Source organism: Chroicocephalus ridibundus, chromosome 2 (assembly GCF_963924245.1).
Source record: "Chroicocephalus ridibundus chromosome 2, bChrRid1.1, whole genome shotgun sequence".
NCBI classification, from domain to species: domain Eukaryota; kingdom Metazoa; phylum Chordata; class Aves; order Charadriiformes; family Laridae; genus Chroicocephalus; species Chroicocephalus ridibundus.
The window spans coordinates 170,049,126-170,065,992 of NC_086285.1; the positions used below are offsets into that span (position 1 = coordinate 170,049,126).

At 44.7% G+C, this 16,867-nt stretch overlaps 1 protein-coding gene across 2 annotated transcripts in view; it reads left to right on the forward strand.

Moving 5' to 3' along the window:
• Positions 1-2,128: 2,128 nt before the first annotated feature.
• Positions 2,129-16,867, forward strand: part of FAM83H (family with sequence similarity 83 member H) — a 28,660-nt gene continuing 13,921 nt past the window's right edge. Inside the window, exons 1-2 of one of the 2 annotated variants that reach the window (XM_063327778.1) lie at positions 2,129-2,224; positions 13,533-13,641. The gene's annotated coding sequence lies outside the window, so the exon portion shown is untranslated. The remainder of the gene's footprint in view (positions 2,225-13,532; positions 13,642-16,867) is intronic. The other variant, XM_063327779.1, reaches the window with a different exon arrangement.

Genomic DNA, 16,867 nt, shown 5'->3' on the forward strand with positions numbered 1-16,867 from the left:
AATTTGTGTCATGATCATCCCAATGGCACAACAGAACTTTCTATCACAGTGCATATTTGCTTATGCTTACTTGTATTTCAAAACACACTTCTTTGATCTTGCCTTTTCTAACACAGATAGCAACCTGCACATTAAAAACAAGAGCAGAACATAAAAGCCCTATCAAAGAAAAATACTCCAGGACATACACAGTTACACCCAGGAAGAGAGGAAGAGAAAAGAACAAGGCAGAGAAGAGACATTAGTCACACAATAATGTGCTACTGGAAAGCAGGTACTTGAGACTGAAATCACTGAAAAATTAAGAAATTACAGAATTAAGATTGTCTTATATGTAGATGCCAACCCAGCCTGCGTTCCTTATATCCTTGACTGCTAGAGACCCTAAAAGGTGTGATTCTTGAAAACTTTACTTACAGTGAGTAGAGCATTTTAAACTTAATATTCCTGCTCCAGTTCCTTTCCTCCAAAATAGGGATAATCACACCATCACAGCCCAATTGAGTACTGAGAAGTTAATTGATGTTTGTGAAGCATTCCAGTAGGCTACTGATGAACAGCATGGCGACTCCTACATGGAAGTTAATAACTCCATTCAGTGTGGTGTCTAAGTGGCATGTGGTGAGTAATGCCCACGGCAACACAGCAAAGGATGATTAAAAGCAATATTGACTGGTTACCTCCTCAGTTGGCACTCTCCATCCTTCACACCGAGTGAACTAAGTTGCTATACAAAAAATAGCCCACAAGTATGCAACTGAGGTCTGTATCATCATGCTTATTTCCAAATTCTGCGGCCACCCCCTCTCACCTTGGCACCTTAATGTTAAATTACCTGTTACAATGTATGCACTAAATTATCGTATAAGCACACGGCCTTGTGGAAGGAAGTGCGCCCCAAGAGCGTGCAGTACTGGACGTGTGGGCATCACCTGCACTGGGCCCGCGCATCCGCCACACATTAACTATCACAGAATCTATGAGTCTATGATTCTATGAGTCTATGATTCTATGATTTATGATTCTATGATTAACGCCACCGCGCCTGTGTCCGCCCCTGCTGTCGGGCTCATCCCTCGTCCACCGAACGCCCGTCTCCTTCCCCCGCGCCCTCCCGCCGTGGCCCCCGCCGGCTGAGCGCCGCCAGCCCCCGCCCGGCCCCGCTCCCCTCCGCGCCTCCGCAACATGGCGTCCGCCTCGCCCCCGGCCCCCGCCCCGCCCGCCGCGGTGCCCGGGCCCGCCAGAACCGGGCTGCCAGGCCTGAGTCACAGCCGCCTGCCGCGGAGCCGCCCCCCGCCGCGCCCTGCCAGCCGCCCGGGCACCGCCCGGCACACAGCAGCCGCGGCGGTTGCCAGGCTGAATAAGATAGAACATGAAAGGCGAAATAACAGGAGCTGCCACGCCCGGGGCTGCAGGGAATCTCGCTTAACCCTTCTCCGCCTGCGCCCACAGCTGGCCCGGCCTGGGGAGAGGCCGGGCTGCCAGCCCAGCTGCCCCTCCGCCCGTGGGGCCAGGGTGTGAATGACAGTTTATGGGGGAAGCAGGGAGACGGGGGGAGCTCACTGGTATGGCCTCAAATACCCTTTGCATGGCACCCCCAGGGAGACGAGGGGCCATGGGTATGGCCTCAGATATCCTTTGCATGGCACTCCTGTGGAGATGGCAGGGCATGGGTACCCTTCACAGGCTTGCCAGCACACTGCTGTGGAAGCGGACGGCACAGGGCCCTGCAGCCTGATCGCTCCTGCTGCAATGGTGCCACTGCCCAGGAGCTGCTGCTGCGGCACACCGCTGTTGCCCCAAAATGGACCCCAGAGCATGAGAGGTCCCTGATGAGTCCAAACTCGCCTTCCCTGGGCTGAGGCGTGCCGGGCCAAGTCTGGGACGGGCAGCCGGGGTCCGTGCCTGCCTGCCGCTGCTGAGCCCGCTCCCAGGCCTGCTCCGCAGCCAGGCCCAAGCTGGTCTGACAGGCTCGGGGCAGACGGAAGGGAGAGGCCGCCTGCGGCTCAGGAATGTGCAGCCCTTATCTCTGGCTCCCCTGCAATCCTGGGGAGGGAATAACTCTCCGGAGTTTGCCTTTCTCTCGCTCTTACTCACCCTGTGCCCTGGGTGGAGCTTGATTCTCGCTGGCTCGGAGGTGCTGGTGAATCAGGCTGCAGGCACGTCCAGGGGAGCGGAGAGCCGGAGAGCACGACCCACCACCTGTCCTGGCTCACCTGGGAAGGTAGGAGAGGAGCCGGCACCTCCTGGGGTACTGGGATGGCCGGGTGAGGTGGCGAGCGAGGGCTGGGGAGGTCCTGTCCAGCTCCTCTGCGCCTAGCTGGGCGCTCCAGATCTGGGGCAGGGACTTCTGTGGGCAGGAGGTGGCTGCTTACATGCGGAAAGGCTCCAGCAGCAGGAGCTCCCAGCCACGCCATGACAGCTCTCACGGGAGAAAGGGGAGTCCTCCGAGGAGACGGGAGAGGTGAGGGGGGAGGGAGAGCGCCCCAGCACAGAGAGCAGGCCTTGTGGCTGGTGCGGGAAGAGACCTGTCGGTCTGCAGGTAGCCTGATCAAAACTGCTTGGTGAACGCTTCACCGAACTTGCGTCCCATCTCCTTTGAGAAAGCCCCAGGGAGTGGGTATTTCCAAACTTGTCCCTGTCTTTGTGAAGAGATCTCTCAGCCTGACTCAGCTTCCCACGACAGAACTGGAGCGGGCCTTCTTCTTGGATAGGAAACACTGTAGGGATGTGTGGTCAAGAGATCAGGACAAAGAGGACTTCACTGGTGGTAGTGCTGGGAAGGCCAAGGTCTGCAGTAGGCTGAGAAACAAGAAAGAGCTCCTGGGGCCCACTGCACCTTTACTTGCTTTGACCTCGATCCACATGCATGGGTGTGTAGCTGTCTGCCGACATGGCCGGCAAGCAGCGACACAGACATTCATGCGCGTACATGCAAAAGCACAGATGGATGCGTGTGGACACATGCGTGCACAGGCACACGTGCATATACTCGCTGGTTCTTTCCACAGACATAGGCCTGTCTGACAGACCTCGGGTTTTGTGTGTGAGCAGAACAGAAGGGGAAAGTCTTGTGTTCTCGTCACTCTAAATTGACTAAGGTCAATGGAGGTCAATTATGGCTTTTGTCTGGCCTGAGGACCGAGGTTCTCTATCTTCTAAAACAGTTAGAGGGGGAGGAGGCACTTGTAAAGGGACAGAAGTGCCTATAGCATCCTCCTTGTGCTGAAAACATCCAATTCATGAAAGTTGCAATGATCTCAGCTGTGATAGAGACCAAACATGCATGAATAACACCTCTAGACAGCAAACTAGCCCCAAAACAGAGCAGTGGCAAATACAGCAGTGCAGAACACTGGTGGCGCAGGATCCCTTTGCACAGCCTACAGTAGCATGTGTTTTCATTGGAGGAAGAGGCAGGCAGACAGAAAAATCATAGCACACCTTCACCCTGTTACAAGGCTACAGAAGGGCTGTGGTTTGGGGAGAGAAAGTTTTTTTCATTTTAGCCTAACTCCCATGTATCTGAGGGGCTTCAGAGTTGTATTTGCTGTCAGCTGGCAGTGGAAATAGTAGTATTCTGAGGAAGAAAAAATAAAATGCTTCTTGTGTGGTTGTAGGGAAAATTGCAAGTCAAAGGAAAAAGTGAAAATGTCACATAGCACAGTATGGTATGATTGTGCCAGAGCAGTGTCGTGGCTGAGGACAGAGGCATCTGTGTTCTATACATAATTTTGCACTCACAACTTTCCAAGCAATGGAAATTCACCTCCAAACCTTGCAGGATTGCACTTCTCTGTATTTTATGGTTAAATGGAACACTTTTGGACTGCTTATCAGGCCCCATTTCGCTGGAATTTTGTATCCCTAATGAGGAAGAGAGTTTCATGAGTTCATTTCTAAAATCTGGGTGTGGGGGAAATAGAAGTCAAGGGCAGCATGCAGTTCTGCTTCTCCAAATGATACCTTACACTGCTGGAGCTTTTCTTGAAGTCCTCTGTTTTAGACTTACTTACACCTGCTACCTAGTAAATAAAAATCCAAGGAAAGGGACTGATTGAAAGAGAGTAAGGTTGGCACAAGCGTTGCTGTCATAGGCATGGTGCTGAGGGACATGTTTTAGTGGTGGACTTGGCAGTGTTAACGGTTGGCCTTGATGATCTTAATGGTCTTTTCCAATGTGGATGATTCTATGACTCTATCTCTTAGGGTAATTGCTCTCTGTAAGAGGCCCCTTTTGCACACAGGATCACGTTTCAGTTTTCAGTAGCTGAAACATCAGTTTTTGCCCTAGTGCCTCTCTGCTGGTTGGATTTACACATGCCACTCCATACCTTTTGTTGCATAGGACAGTTAAGATTGACGTGCTGACATGCTGTCTCAATAACCACTTCACAAGAAGAATTACGACATGTAATTTTTCTGCTACTCTTCCCTTCCTCTGGCCTTTACAAAGGTCCCCTGTACATTCTGAATGGTGGCTAATTTCCTCATTCTCCAGCAAAGAATATTTTGTGGGATCCCTTGTGCTGACTAATAAGCAGAGGTGAGTGGGAGCCCAGTAGGTGTTCTGAGGTGCTGACCAGGCTCCCACTTGATTGTAGCATTCAGTACATTCACCACTCACTGTAGACACAGAAGAGTTTATTTTGCCAGTTCATAGCGTCAGCTGACAAATGTATGTAATATGGAAGATAATGTTGTAATCTCTGGAAGCTCGGTGAGTGAATTGATTAAATTAATTGAAGCAATTTCTCATCTGACGACCATGGCTTCAGGTGAAGTGAAACTCCTAGACTACAGCAGGCATACATAACTTTTTTTTTAAAATGATGACTGACTTAAAATGATATAAGACCATCTAGGGTAAAGAATGGGATCACATTCATTCAGATGCTTTAACGTAGGGTGAACAGTAGAGGCTGGTCAGATCACCAAGAGAAAAGACCTGAGGGTTGTATACATGACATTGTAACAGGAATAACAAATTCCGTATTTTCATCTCCCAAACTGAAATTTTAACAGTAACCCGGGCTTTGAGCCCACAGCCTAAAATGGAGAGAGCATTGAGAATGAGAACACAGAGAGGCTTCAGCAGAAAATAAGGAAATGAAAATCAAAAGAGGAAAAATAATTCCTATGGGGACTTAGCAGACAGACTTGTGGCTGAGAAAGGGTCTAATTCAGATTGTTACCCACTTTTCACCGTGCTGTTCCGGGGAACATACCTGAGCCTTGCTTGGTGAGAAAAGCAGTTAATAGTAAGTTATCCAGCATCCTTCGCTGTAGCACTTGTAAAATTTCCATGGCAATATGCTGTGGCTAAACCAGGAAATTCTGGGGTGCACTTGGAAATGAAAAGTGCTACAGGCACATCACTGTGAGACTGGAAAGTGAGAGGCCTTAAACTGAGAGATCATTTCTCAGCAGAAGTCCAACCCTCAGTACAGAATGCTAGCACATGTAGGAGTAGCGGCAGGATTAGGAAGTGCTAGCTGTCCCTCCATCACACAATGCAGAATTAAAAAAATCCACACCTTAATTTCCCATATCATTTACCTAGTACAACATTTTCTTGAGAGCAAACAAACATTTTTCGTGTCTTACTGTCACAATGTCTGCTGAAGTAGTTTTACGTTAGGCATTATTATTCTCTCCTAAAGCTGACCCCTCCAGATTATTAGCAGCCTGTTTTCATATCATCTTTTCTATTTTATCAGGCAAAATAATTTTTTTTAAATAATTGATTTCTAAACTTCAGGCGTTCTAGACATTTTGGAAACCTGAAAATTTTTCGCAGCCCAGCATGAGAGATGTAAGCGATGTCATTGAGCATGGTGCATGGACCAGCTGTGGCCCACGCACTCCCACCTGCTGGACTGCTGTTTGGAAACAGCTGCTTTACATTTTTCTCTTGGATGTACCATCTGCTGCTTCTTTCACTCTGAAAATCTCTTTGATTAATTTCTTGAAGTCCTTCAAACATTAATAGCACAGAGGGGTTTTGTGGCTGGCTGTGGAGTCCAGCAGGCTAAAGTAGATTCTTCTGTCTGCATTGCCTTTCCCTTCTTGCTGGTACCCAGGGCAAAGAAAAGACAAGGTGTTTAGGCCCAGTGAATTTTGCTTATACTTGCGCAAAAGCAGAGATCAGGCTTGCTAGCCCTTTCCAGCCCGAGAGCCAGCTGTGCTTCCTCGCAGGCAGTTCCTCCACTGCTGCACAGACCTGGGACGGCCTCGGCTTTGGGAGTGTCTTGAAGCAGAGAAGCAGGTCTGGCCAGGGAAGCGATCACCCGAGTGAGGCAGCCTGGGAACTTGCTGTGCAGGCAAAACACGTAACAACAAGCACCGGAGTCAGCGTTGGGAAGGAAGATAGAGCCAGCCTGAGGTGCTGAGACATCAGCAGGAGCAGCAGATGAGAGAGAAAGGAAACATTGAGCTGGTTTCCTTTTGCTTAGGCTGGGTAAATGCAGTCCATCGCTCTTGATTCACGCCTGTCACAAAGAATCAAGAAAAGAATGCAGGTCCTTTTATATATTTTTTTAACCTGTAGGGCTCTGTGGTGATCATCCACTTGGCATAGCTGAAAATAGAATTTCATGCTACTCTTTTAGAAAAAAAGAGTTGAAGTCCATTGAAATGGGACATAATATGGACAGGCAGCAAATGATGCACAAGCCAACAGGTCTATAAATTTTTCCAGTTTCTGTTCTTGGTTAATCTTGAGGTAAAGGCAGAATTTTTACATCTAGCTTCATCTGTCGGTTAGTTTTCCTGGCTCGGCCTACGTTAAACATTTCCTTATGGTTAGAACTTTTTTCTGTGCAGAGATAGTTGTAGACTCTGACCACTTCACCACTTACTCTTTCCAGTATTAAAAGGGTCTGATAGCTTTTGCAGATCACAAGACCTGGATGCTTGTGGTAAATGTCAAAGCTAGTGAAGTCTCTCCCAATTACACCAGTGTGAACAGAAGCAGTCCTCAGGTCAAGCCAAAGGGAAATTTCCATTGGAGTCTCCCTCCTCAAAAAAAGCTCTTGATAATTGCACAGGGATAGGTGCACGCTCCTTTCTCTTCTTGTCTTCTCCCCCGCTAATGTTTTTTTGGCTGAGGAGAGGAGTGATTGCATGAATGCTCCCTGTGCAGAGGTGTGTTGGCACCGTAGCAACCAACCCAGCATCTTTGGGAAAGCGCAAGCAGACGGGTGGAGGAGACCTTTGCTGCCGAGAGATTGAATCCCGCCTCTCATCAGCCCATTATATCAGCCTTCATCTCCCACTTGTTAAGTTTCCAACAAGCTCCTTCGTGCTCTCCTTTATCCACTGCCCCTAAGCATGGGAGGAGTTACTCATAAACAGCTACAAAGCCTACCTTCTTTTTCTCCTTCACCTTCCTCCTGAAAAAAACCCAACAACTATCCCATATTAACATGCTAAAAAGGAAGTTCTAAAGAGCTAGTGTACTGAATGAATACTTGTTTCTTTCTATACCCTTCTCTGTACCTGCCTGTGTTTGTTATACTTCTAAATCTATGACCAGAAACTGCATGAAACGCCAAATAAGGCTAACAGCCTCCTACAACATGTGGAGAGAAGACACTGTGGATCAGTGCTTTTTTCCCTGACTTCATGAAATACTAATTCCGAGTGACTGTAAAATCAGAGGAACATTAAATGCAAAGTACTGCAGGGCTTGTACGGAGAAAATGGGAGCCAGTGTGGTGACTTGTCAAACAGTAAATGAAAGCTAGTCTGGAATCCCTGTGAAAATAAATTCACAAACGTTTCCTCTTGGTCTGTGTGCTCTTCGTGGTGGAGCACATGGACCAAGCACATGGTTCTTTAACAGACTTTATCTGTCTGATGCCAGTTACTTTGCCTATCCTTTAGGCTTTGTGACCCAGATTTCTCCTTATATTAAGAAAGTCCATCAAAAATTTGTTTTTCATATGTCCCTGTAGAAGCTATCTGTGGTACAGTGCCTACAGACCACTTCATTCCACAATGTTTTATGTACAATGCTAAATTTTCACATCTCCCAGTTGTTCCTTTGTACCTCTCGGCTCATATTTCTCTTTCATCTGTTTATCCTGTCTAATCGAGCCTAGACTAAGAGGCCTTCTTAAAGAAGAACCAATTTAATAATTTCTGGTGCTTCATCTAGTACAATGGGTTTCTGATTCTGATAAGAGTTTTTTACTGTAACTGTATATTCAACCAAACCAGCAGGGCTGTTTGGCTGTAGCCTATTGGGATTCAGGAAAATCAATTGGTTGTCACTGGGGCAGTTCAGCAACAGCAGGACTAAAAGAAAAAAAAACCACAAAAATAGTAATCCTGTCCTATAAATCAGCAGGATGGTCATTGCTCCTTAGTGGTCAAAAAGCAAATGGCATATTAGGAAAGGAACAGAATGTAAATGCTGTATATAAAGCCATATTTTGCTTCCACTTTGCAGCTCCAGTCCTACCATCGCAGAAAAGAATACGGTAGTGTGAAACAAATACAGAGAAGAGAACAGACTTAGAGGATCGTAAGAGTCATAGAACGGTTTCCGTATAGGAAACAGTTGAGTAAGTTAGGGTTCTCCATCTAGAAAGGTGATGATTGACAGGAGAGTTGACAGATGTATAACATCAGAGTGGTGTGGCAAGGTCAATAGATGTTGATTTTCTCAGCCAAAGCAAAAAAACCCACAGTACAAGCAGCAGATTCAAAAGAGAAGACAACTCTTCTTGACTGTACTCCCGAGCTGTACTCCTTGCCTCTGGCTGTTGTAGATGCCGAAATTTTATACGGGTTTAGGGAAACTGTGTGAGTTTATGGTAGCAAAATCCTTTGAGGCTCTCTATAGTTATTAAAGCGTATCTAGGTCAGGAGGTTCTTGAGCCTCGGGTAGCTAAAATTGGCTTAGCGAAGCTGGTGAAGTATGATAAATGCTTGGCCTGTCCCTGTATATTTTCCACATCATCTGCTCTTAGTCCCTGTTGGAGACGGGCTTCTAGGCTCGATGGACCTTTGATCCAATCCAGTAGAGCTGATTTTGTGTTCTGTTCTCCCAGAAACATAGGGTAAAGAGAGGGTTCAGACGTGAGAACGAAGCCTGGAGAGACTGAAAATTTGGGCGCTCTTTATTTAGAGAAAACAGAAAGAAAATACAGGAACTGATATGAGTAAATGGCAGGTGAAATGCAAAGATGTTCAGAGGGGTTTTTACATTACAAATGTTTAGAATTAAAGAAGGCAATACACCAGAGTACAAAGTACAGTATACTGCGTGGAATGGGATTGTGAAAAACTATAATCTTTCTGGAGGTTTAAATCATCAGGATTTATGTGAGGAAAAGCCTTCTCAGTAATTTACACAGAGAAATTGATTGAAATACGTTGTTTTGAATACAGTTTCAGATTAAGGATGTGGGTGCACACAAAAACGCTGTACACTGAGTGTGTCATCACAGAGAAACGATTTCATAGCAGCTGTCTGTGTGCATGTGCCTGCAGTGTGCAATACCCCGCGGTAAACGCAAGGTACTACGCTTCACTTTTGTGGAAGAGGTAATTGCCTTGCATTCATGATGACGAATGTTCATGGCGGGTACTGTGGGTCCTTATGTTCGTGCAAACTTACTTGGCAGTAATTTGATCACAAGTCCATACCATAATGGACAGTTGTTAGCTGGATAAATATGCTAAAATCATTTCAGGGAATAAAAGTGCATTACTTTCAAAAGACCATTAATAATATCTCCCACAAAGTCTACTGAATGTAAGTGGTAATAAACACTGAAATTATTAAATCCAGAGATAATTGCAGGGAAATTTGGAAAAAAACTAACGAAGTGAGCTGAAAGGCCAGGATAATGCAAATGAAACCATGTGCTGCCAGTGCAAGGTAATTTATACAAAGGAAAAAACCTGATCTCATTGTATGCCCTCTGGTATTCAAGTAAATATACAGTTTTGGTTGGTGAAGGTGTAAGTATATTTATTATAATAAGCCTCAACTTCTCCAAATCATATAAACAAATGCTTTCTGTAATGTGAATAAAATCCTACATTGCATTAGGTAGTTAATGAAATAGTAATTTATTAGTATCAATCATTAAAGAGAAGGTATTAATAATGTTCATTTTTATCAGACTTGCCAGCATTTTCTCCAGTGCTGCTCAGGAGTTCAATAAATGTTTACATCATCAGTAAATAGTCTAGTAAAGTTCAAGGATAACATAGAGTTTGAGGAGATGGTAAATATCATGTTTATAAATATAATACTAAATAACAGTAAATAACAGTAAAAATTACAACGCTACAATCTGATTAAATGTATTTTAATACAGTCAGATATAAAACAATATACAGAAATCCAGAATGAAGGTTGCAATTATAGAATTGAAGATTCAGTGATGTGCAGATGAATTAAATTACCAGAGAAAGTTCAGAGACTTCTTAAGGGAAAGCCACAAACATTGTCCAATGACAGGAGACAAGTCCTACCAATAGAAAGTCTGTTCAGTTTGTCGTGGAGAAAGCTGAGAAGTGATTTATAGTGTACTTGAACAGACGAAAGATGTGGTATTAAGTAATTTTTCAACTTTGCAAATAGAGGCATTATAATGCAGTTAAAATATGGAGGTTAAGATTACTTTGTGAAATAAAATGCATTTTCCCTGAATAAATGTAAATGAATGCTGAAATAGCTTGCTAAGAAAATGATTGACTCACAGCTATTAGTTTGTGGGGTTTTTTTAAATAATCTTTCTAATATATATATATTTAAATATAGTTACTGGGAGAGATGCTGTTGCCTGTGCGTACGAGTGACTAGGGTGTTCAGGCTGACAGTTTGGCTCTTTTTTGCCCTTTGTATCTGCACTTTTCTACTCTACTCCGCTCTGCTTTTCTCTATCAGTCAGGCCCTCTGTAGAGCGGGACTGTGTGCTGCGAGCTAACCACGGCTACTGCTCTTCCACCTGTGCATTAAAATAGCAATGATAATCAACTCTCATATTGTAGGACTTCTCTGAAGAACTCAGGCAGTAATCGTCCCCATTGCACAACTGCATAAACATATTTATGGTTTTTCATCTTCCGTTGACCCAGTTGACCGCAGCTACAGGCAGAATGGGACAGTGAAATGCTGAGTTGCAATATGCAAGCCAGATATTCACTGGCTTGCGGTATTCAATGCTAAGTTAGTGGTTTGCAATATTACATCAGATGATTTTGTAGTCCCCCTTCATGTACCCCTAATCTTTTAAAAAGCAGTTGTGATATACACTAGACAACAGACAGTTCAAAATGAAAATAGGCACTTTAAATTATTAAGAAGTCTTGTTTCAAAAATTAGTCATCATTGGGTAGGTTTGTTTTTAACAGACTTTCACAAAGCTCAGTGTTATGTTTCATCTCTGATATTTTGATCAATGAAGTAAAAACATTTGTGATAAAGCTTTTAGGTACTTGATTATTGGGAAAGTCAATAAAAATAGAAGATAGGGCAGGTAGACAGAGTACCTTGGATCGCTTGATAAACTGATGCATCACAGTTATTATATGTATTAACCAAGAACACATTTCATACTTACAAAAAGGAGACTGTATCCCAACAACCATTGCAAAAACTAACGGGTATCAGAGTAGCCAGCGAGCTGAAGTGCAATGCCATGGCAATATCCACAGATGTACAAGCGGGAGTAGGGAGGCAGTTTTTTCTCAAATGCAGCATTGGTAAGAGAACCATTGGAATATTGTTTTCAGCTGTGCTGGCTGCATTTAAAAATGGACCTGGAAAAGAGTACAAAAGAACTATTAGTACAATTTGATGGCTCACAAAATGTTGTACAGTAATGGCGGGACTCATCAGCCTTGAAGTGGGTGTCTAGTGGGGGCGATTACTCACTTCACTGTAGTGCCTAGATTTTGGTGGTTGGTAATGTAGAACCATAGAACCGTAGGGTTGGAAGGGACCTCTGGAGATCATCCAGTCCAACCCCCTGCCAGAGCAGGGGCACCCAGAGCAGGTTGGATGCGTCCAGGCGGGTTTGGGATGTCTCCAGAGTTGGAGACTCCCCCACCTCTCTGGGCAGCCTGTGCCAGGGCTCTGCCACCCTCAAAGGAAAGAAGTTCCTTCTCATGTTGAGATGGAACTTCCCATGGTCAAGTTTGTGCCCGTTACCTCTTGTCCTGTCGCTGGGCACCACGGAAAAGAGCCTGGCATCATCCTCCTGACACCCACCCTTTCAGTATTTATAAGTGTTGATAAGATCCCCCCTCAGTCGTCTTTTTTCCAGACTGAAGAGACCCAAATCCCTCAGCCTTTCTTCATAAGAGAGGTGTTCGAGCCCCCTAATCATCTTCGTAGCCTTTTGCTGTCCCCTCTCCAGCAGTTCCCTGTCCTTCTTGAACCGGGGAGCCCAGAACTGGACACAGTACTCCAGGTGCATACTCCATATGTTGGTATGGACAGCAGACATTCATGGAGGTGTTCTGCAATGAAGACACCTGAAGTTGGGCAAGACTGTAGAAATTATGTTTGAAAGTATAACTGAAAAAGTAAAAAACCTGCTCCAATTTCTTTACTCTATTAGCCACTTAAAGACTGAAATTCTGGAACCACCCATCTCCTAGGCAGGTTCTGGTATAAGGTATTGAAAGTTTCAAGCTGGATCTTGCTAGAATGGATTCTATGACAGGATAAAGGTAATCTTGGAGTTAAAAAAATTGAAGACTGAGCACTGCAGCTTTAGAAGACTGATTTGTAATGTCTCTAGGGGAAAGATTAAGAGACACCTTGGCCGAATGTAACCATCTATATTAGAAGATGAATCTTATTCCATACTCCTTTGATTTTATTCACTTATTCTCCATCATCTATAAAGGGTAGCACAAGGCAATTAGCTTGCAGGTAGGCATGTTATACACCTGCATTTAGTTAATCAGGCTGACCCATGAGGAGCAATCCTGGTCCCTAAACTTGGGTGTTTAGTGTCATTTTAGGTGCCTTAGGGACTCTAAAACAGAGCAGATGTGGCACAAGCCCTACGAGAAACTCACACCCTTCTTGACCAGCAGCTGGAGGCCAGGTAAGATACCTTAGGGCATCCCAAGTGACATTAAACACCTATGTGGAGACACCTGAATTGCTCCCCTAGTTAGAGTTTGCACTTTAATTTACCCAAAGCTTAAGGGCTAAGCGCTGGGAAGAAGTTACAATTTTCTCCCTTGCTACTTAATTTGGCTTCTGGAATTTTTCTTTCATCTTAGAGTAAGAGAATCACCTAGGTTGGAAGGGGCCTTTCAGATCATCTAGCCCAACCATCAGCCTAACTAGATCTTCTCCTAAAACAACAGGGACTGGACAGCAGGATAAGTAGTGGCATATGCCAGTATGCTTAGTGGTCTTAAAGAACTTCTCAGGTCCCCTATTGGTGTGTTCTGCTCATAAAATCAAGTTTAAAACAATTGCTGGAATTTTTTCCCAGGTTATATTGGCAGGCTATAACAGGAGTCCTTTGCTTTCTTGTACAATGCAGGGGCAGTACTCTTCCTGGGATGCTTTTCCTGGTAAAGTTACAGCTGCTGAAGGTGTGAAGGACGTTGGTGGTGTGTTTGAGCATTCCGGTTCCCTTCCAGCGGTACATGGTAGGTCTTGTGTTTCTGGGGCTTTTGTACTAGGGGTCTTTAGGATCTTACTTTTTTCAGTAGTTGCCATGTAGATGGAAGGAGGGATGTTCAGTGGTTCCTTTTGCACTGATCGTGTGTCACATAGCCGTTCACAATTGCAGATGCTGGATTTCTGTGACCTCTTCTTCTCCTGTAACCGTATCCATATACAGTTCAGTTCCTGAACTATAACTGGACTACAGAGTATCTTATTACCCTTTATAAAAAGACCTTCAAGGGCAATGTGGTGGTGCCACACATTATTCTTTTTAGCATCTTCATTTTTCACTAGCTTGCACATGGCTTGTGTCACAAAAAAATTGTAAACTGTGACTAGCAATTAAAAGAAAATTAAATTCCTAATTAAATAAAATGAACAAGCACATGAATAAGTAAAAGTCTCTATTAACCAGTAGTAACAGGCTTCCATACGCATTTGGTTTATTTTCAGTTTGTGACTTAGTTTCTTTGACGGTTATAGTGGTTCAGATTTCCAAAAACACGTCTGTCTTTTTCTGGGGTGAATGAAGCTGCAGAAAATAGATTTGCAGGTGAAGTTCAATCAAGAAGGCAACCCCTCCTCAGCGTTCCTTTTTTGTTTCAGATGCCACCATAATCTAGGAAAATACAGCTGTCATGCAAGAATGCTTATAAATAATGTCTGCCTTAATCTTCTGTCGCTCTGGATTGAGGAAATGTGACAAGGTGTTCAGTGAATTCCTGTTAAAGGAACCAAGGCATAAAAGCAAAGAATTGCTGTCTAACTGTAATAACAGCCTTTGACAATCAGTTCTGAGGAAGTAAGGGCCCACATGGGCTATGCATTTCACAGAGCTCTTGCCCAAATTTCGCTACTTCTGTCAAATATTTCCTTCATTTTGCTCTTCCAGGCCTCTTACATGACAACTGCTAAAGGTTTAAGAGAGAATATGAGAAAGTACATGTACTCAGCTGCCCTTCCTGGCATTATACATCCTGAATGCCCTACAAAATAAAGTGAATACACAGTTCTAGAGTCAAACAATGGCAAGGCAGCACTGCCTGTTTAGTAACATATCTCATCTTCTCTAAGGCATGTGAATTGATACTCCTCAAAATCCAGCATCACACTGTAGTAATTGCCACATTTTGAATGGATCAAAACTAGTTAGCATAGATGTAGAGAGACAGCAGCTTAAAAAACAATTATATTGCGGAAATCTCACTATGGCAAACAAATATTAGCCATAAATGGTATGTTATCATTTTAATCTAATTTGTAGGGGAATTACTTATCAAATAGTGGATTATTTGACCTAGAACTAGAGACACAGGCTCACAGTTGGCAGCTTAACAACATCAAATGTGAACCAGCATCTCAGAGTTCTGCCAGTTGCAGATAGCTATTCCCAGGAGTTGTAATTTAGCAAAGAAAAACACAAAACCACCTAACGTTAACAAAATGCAGCACCTAGATGAATTCTGTAAGATGGATACTAGCAGGAGTATACTTGCAAAGACTGCAAGTGCATGGAATCCAAAAGCTCAGGTGACTCTGATTCCTCATCATGAATTAGCATTCCTCGCAGAGTTTCTGCCCAGGAGCTACATAGATCACTTTTGTAAGGTTTTATTTATTCATTGACCTGAGATCAGCTCACGCTTACCATAGCGACGAAAGATAATAACATTTGACATTCCAGTTAACTGCTCCCCTTTTCCTTAAATTGACAGGGAAGTAGTTTGAAAAACTACTGAAAGAGCATCAATCAATTGGTGCATCTCTTGTCATGCAAAGCATGGAATATCTTCATTGTAGATAGCAGCACATGAGAAGCTAGAGGGAGATTATTGGGATGATGCCAATGCTAAGTGTTCCTGAGATATTTCTTCACAGAAATTCCCCGTACTTTTTCAGGCTTAGAAATTGCGTAATGCAAATACACATATCAATTTTATATAGATATATAGAACAGAATTATTCATGCAAGCTGAGAATTCATCAACCTAGTATTGTTCGTGTTGCAAATCAGGGAACTAAAGCATTCCAGCCAATTAATAGAATCATAGAATGGTTTGTGTTGGAAGGCACCTTCAAAGATCGTCTAGTCCAATCCCCCTGCCCTGGGTAGGGACATCTTTCACTAGGCCAGGTTGCTCAGAGCCCATCCAAACTGACCTTGAACACCTCCAGGGATGGGCCATCCACAACTTCGCTGGGCAACCTGGGCCAGTGTATTACTACCCTCATCATAAAGATTTTCGTCCTTAAAGTTCAATCTAAACCCACCTTCTTTCAGTTTAAAACTGTTGCCCCTTGTCCTGTCACTCCAGGCCTTGGTAAAACGTCTCCCTCCATCTTTCTTATAAACCCCCTTAGAATAGACTAGACTAGACTAGACTAGACTAGACTAGACTAGACTAGACTAGAATAGAATAGAATAGAATAGACTAGACTAGACTAGAATAGAATGAATAGTTCAGTTGGAAGGGACCTACAATGATCATCTAGTCCAACTGCCTTCAGGGCTGACCAAAAGTTAAAGCGTGTCACTAAAGGCATTGTCCAAATGCCTCTTAAACACTGCCAGGCTTGGGCATCGACCACCTCTCCAGAAGCCTGTTCCAGCGTTTCACCACCCTCTCGGTAAAGAAATGCTTCCTCGTGTCCAGTCTGACCCTCCCCTGGCGCAGCTTTGAGCCATTCCCAGGCGTCCTGTCCCTGGATCCCAGGGAGCAGAGCTCAGCGCCTCCCTCCCCACGTCCCTCCTCAGGAAGCTGCAGGGAGCCAGGAGGTGGCCCCTCAGCCCCCTCCTCTCCAAACGAGACAAACCCAGAGTCCTCAGCCGCTCCTCAGAGGACATGCCTTCCAGCCCTTCACCATCTTGGTTCCCTCCTCTGGACCCGTTCGAGGACCTTCACATCCTCAAATGGTGGGTCCCAGAGCTGCACACAGAGCTCCAGGTGAGGCCGCACCAGCGCTGAGCACAGCGGGACGATCCCCTCTCTGGTCCTGCTGTGTTTGATGTCCCCTGGGACGTGGTTTGCCCTCTCGATGCCAGGGGACACTGCTGGCTCCTGCTGAGCTGTGCCCACCAGCGCCCCTGGGTCCCTTTCTGCAGGCCTGATCTCCAGACGCTCCTCTCCCAGTTTATACTTGTGTCCGGCATTACTCCATTCCAGGGGCAGAATCTGGCTTTTGTTTTTGTTAAATTTCATGCCATTG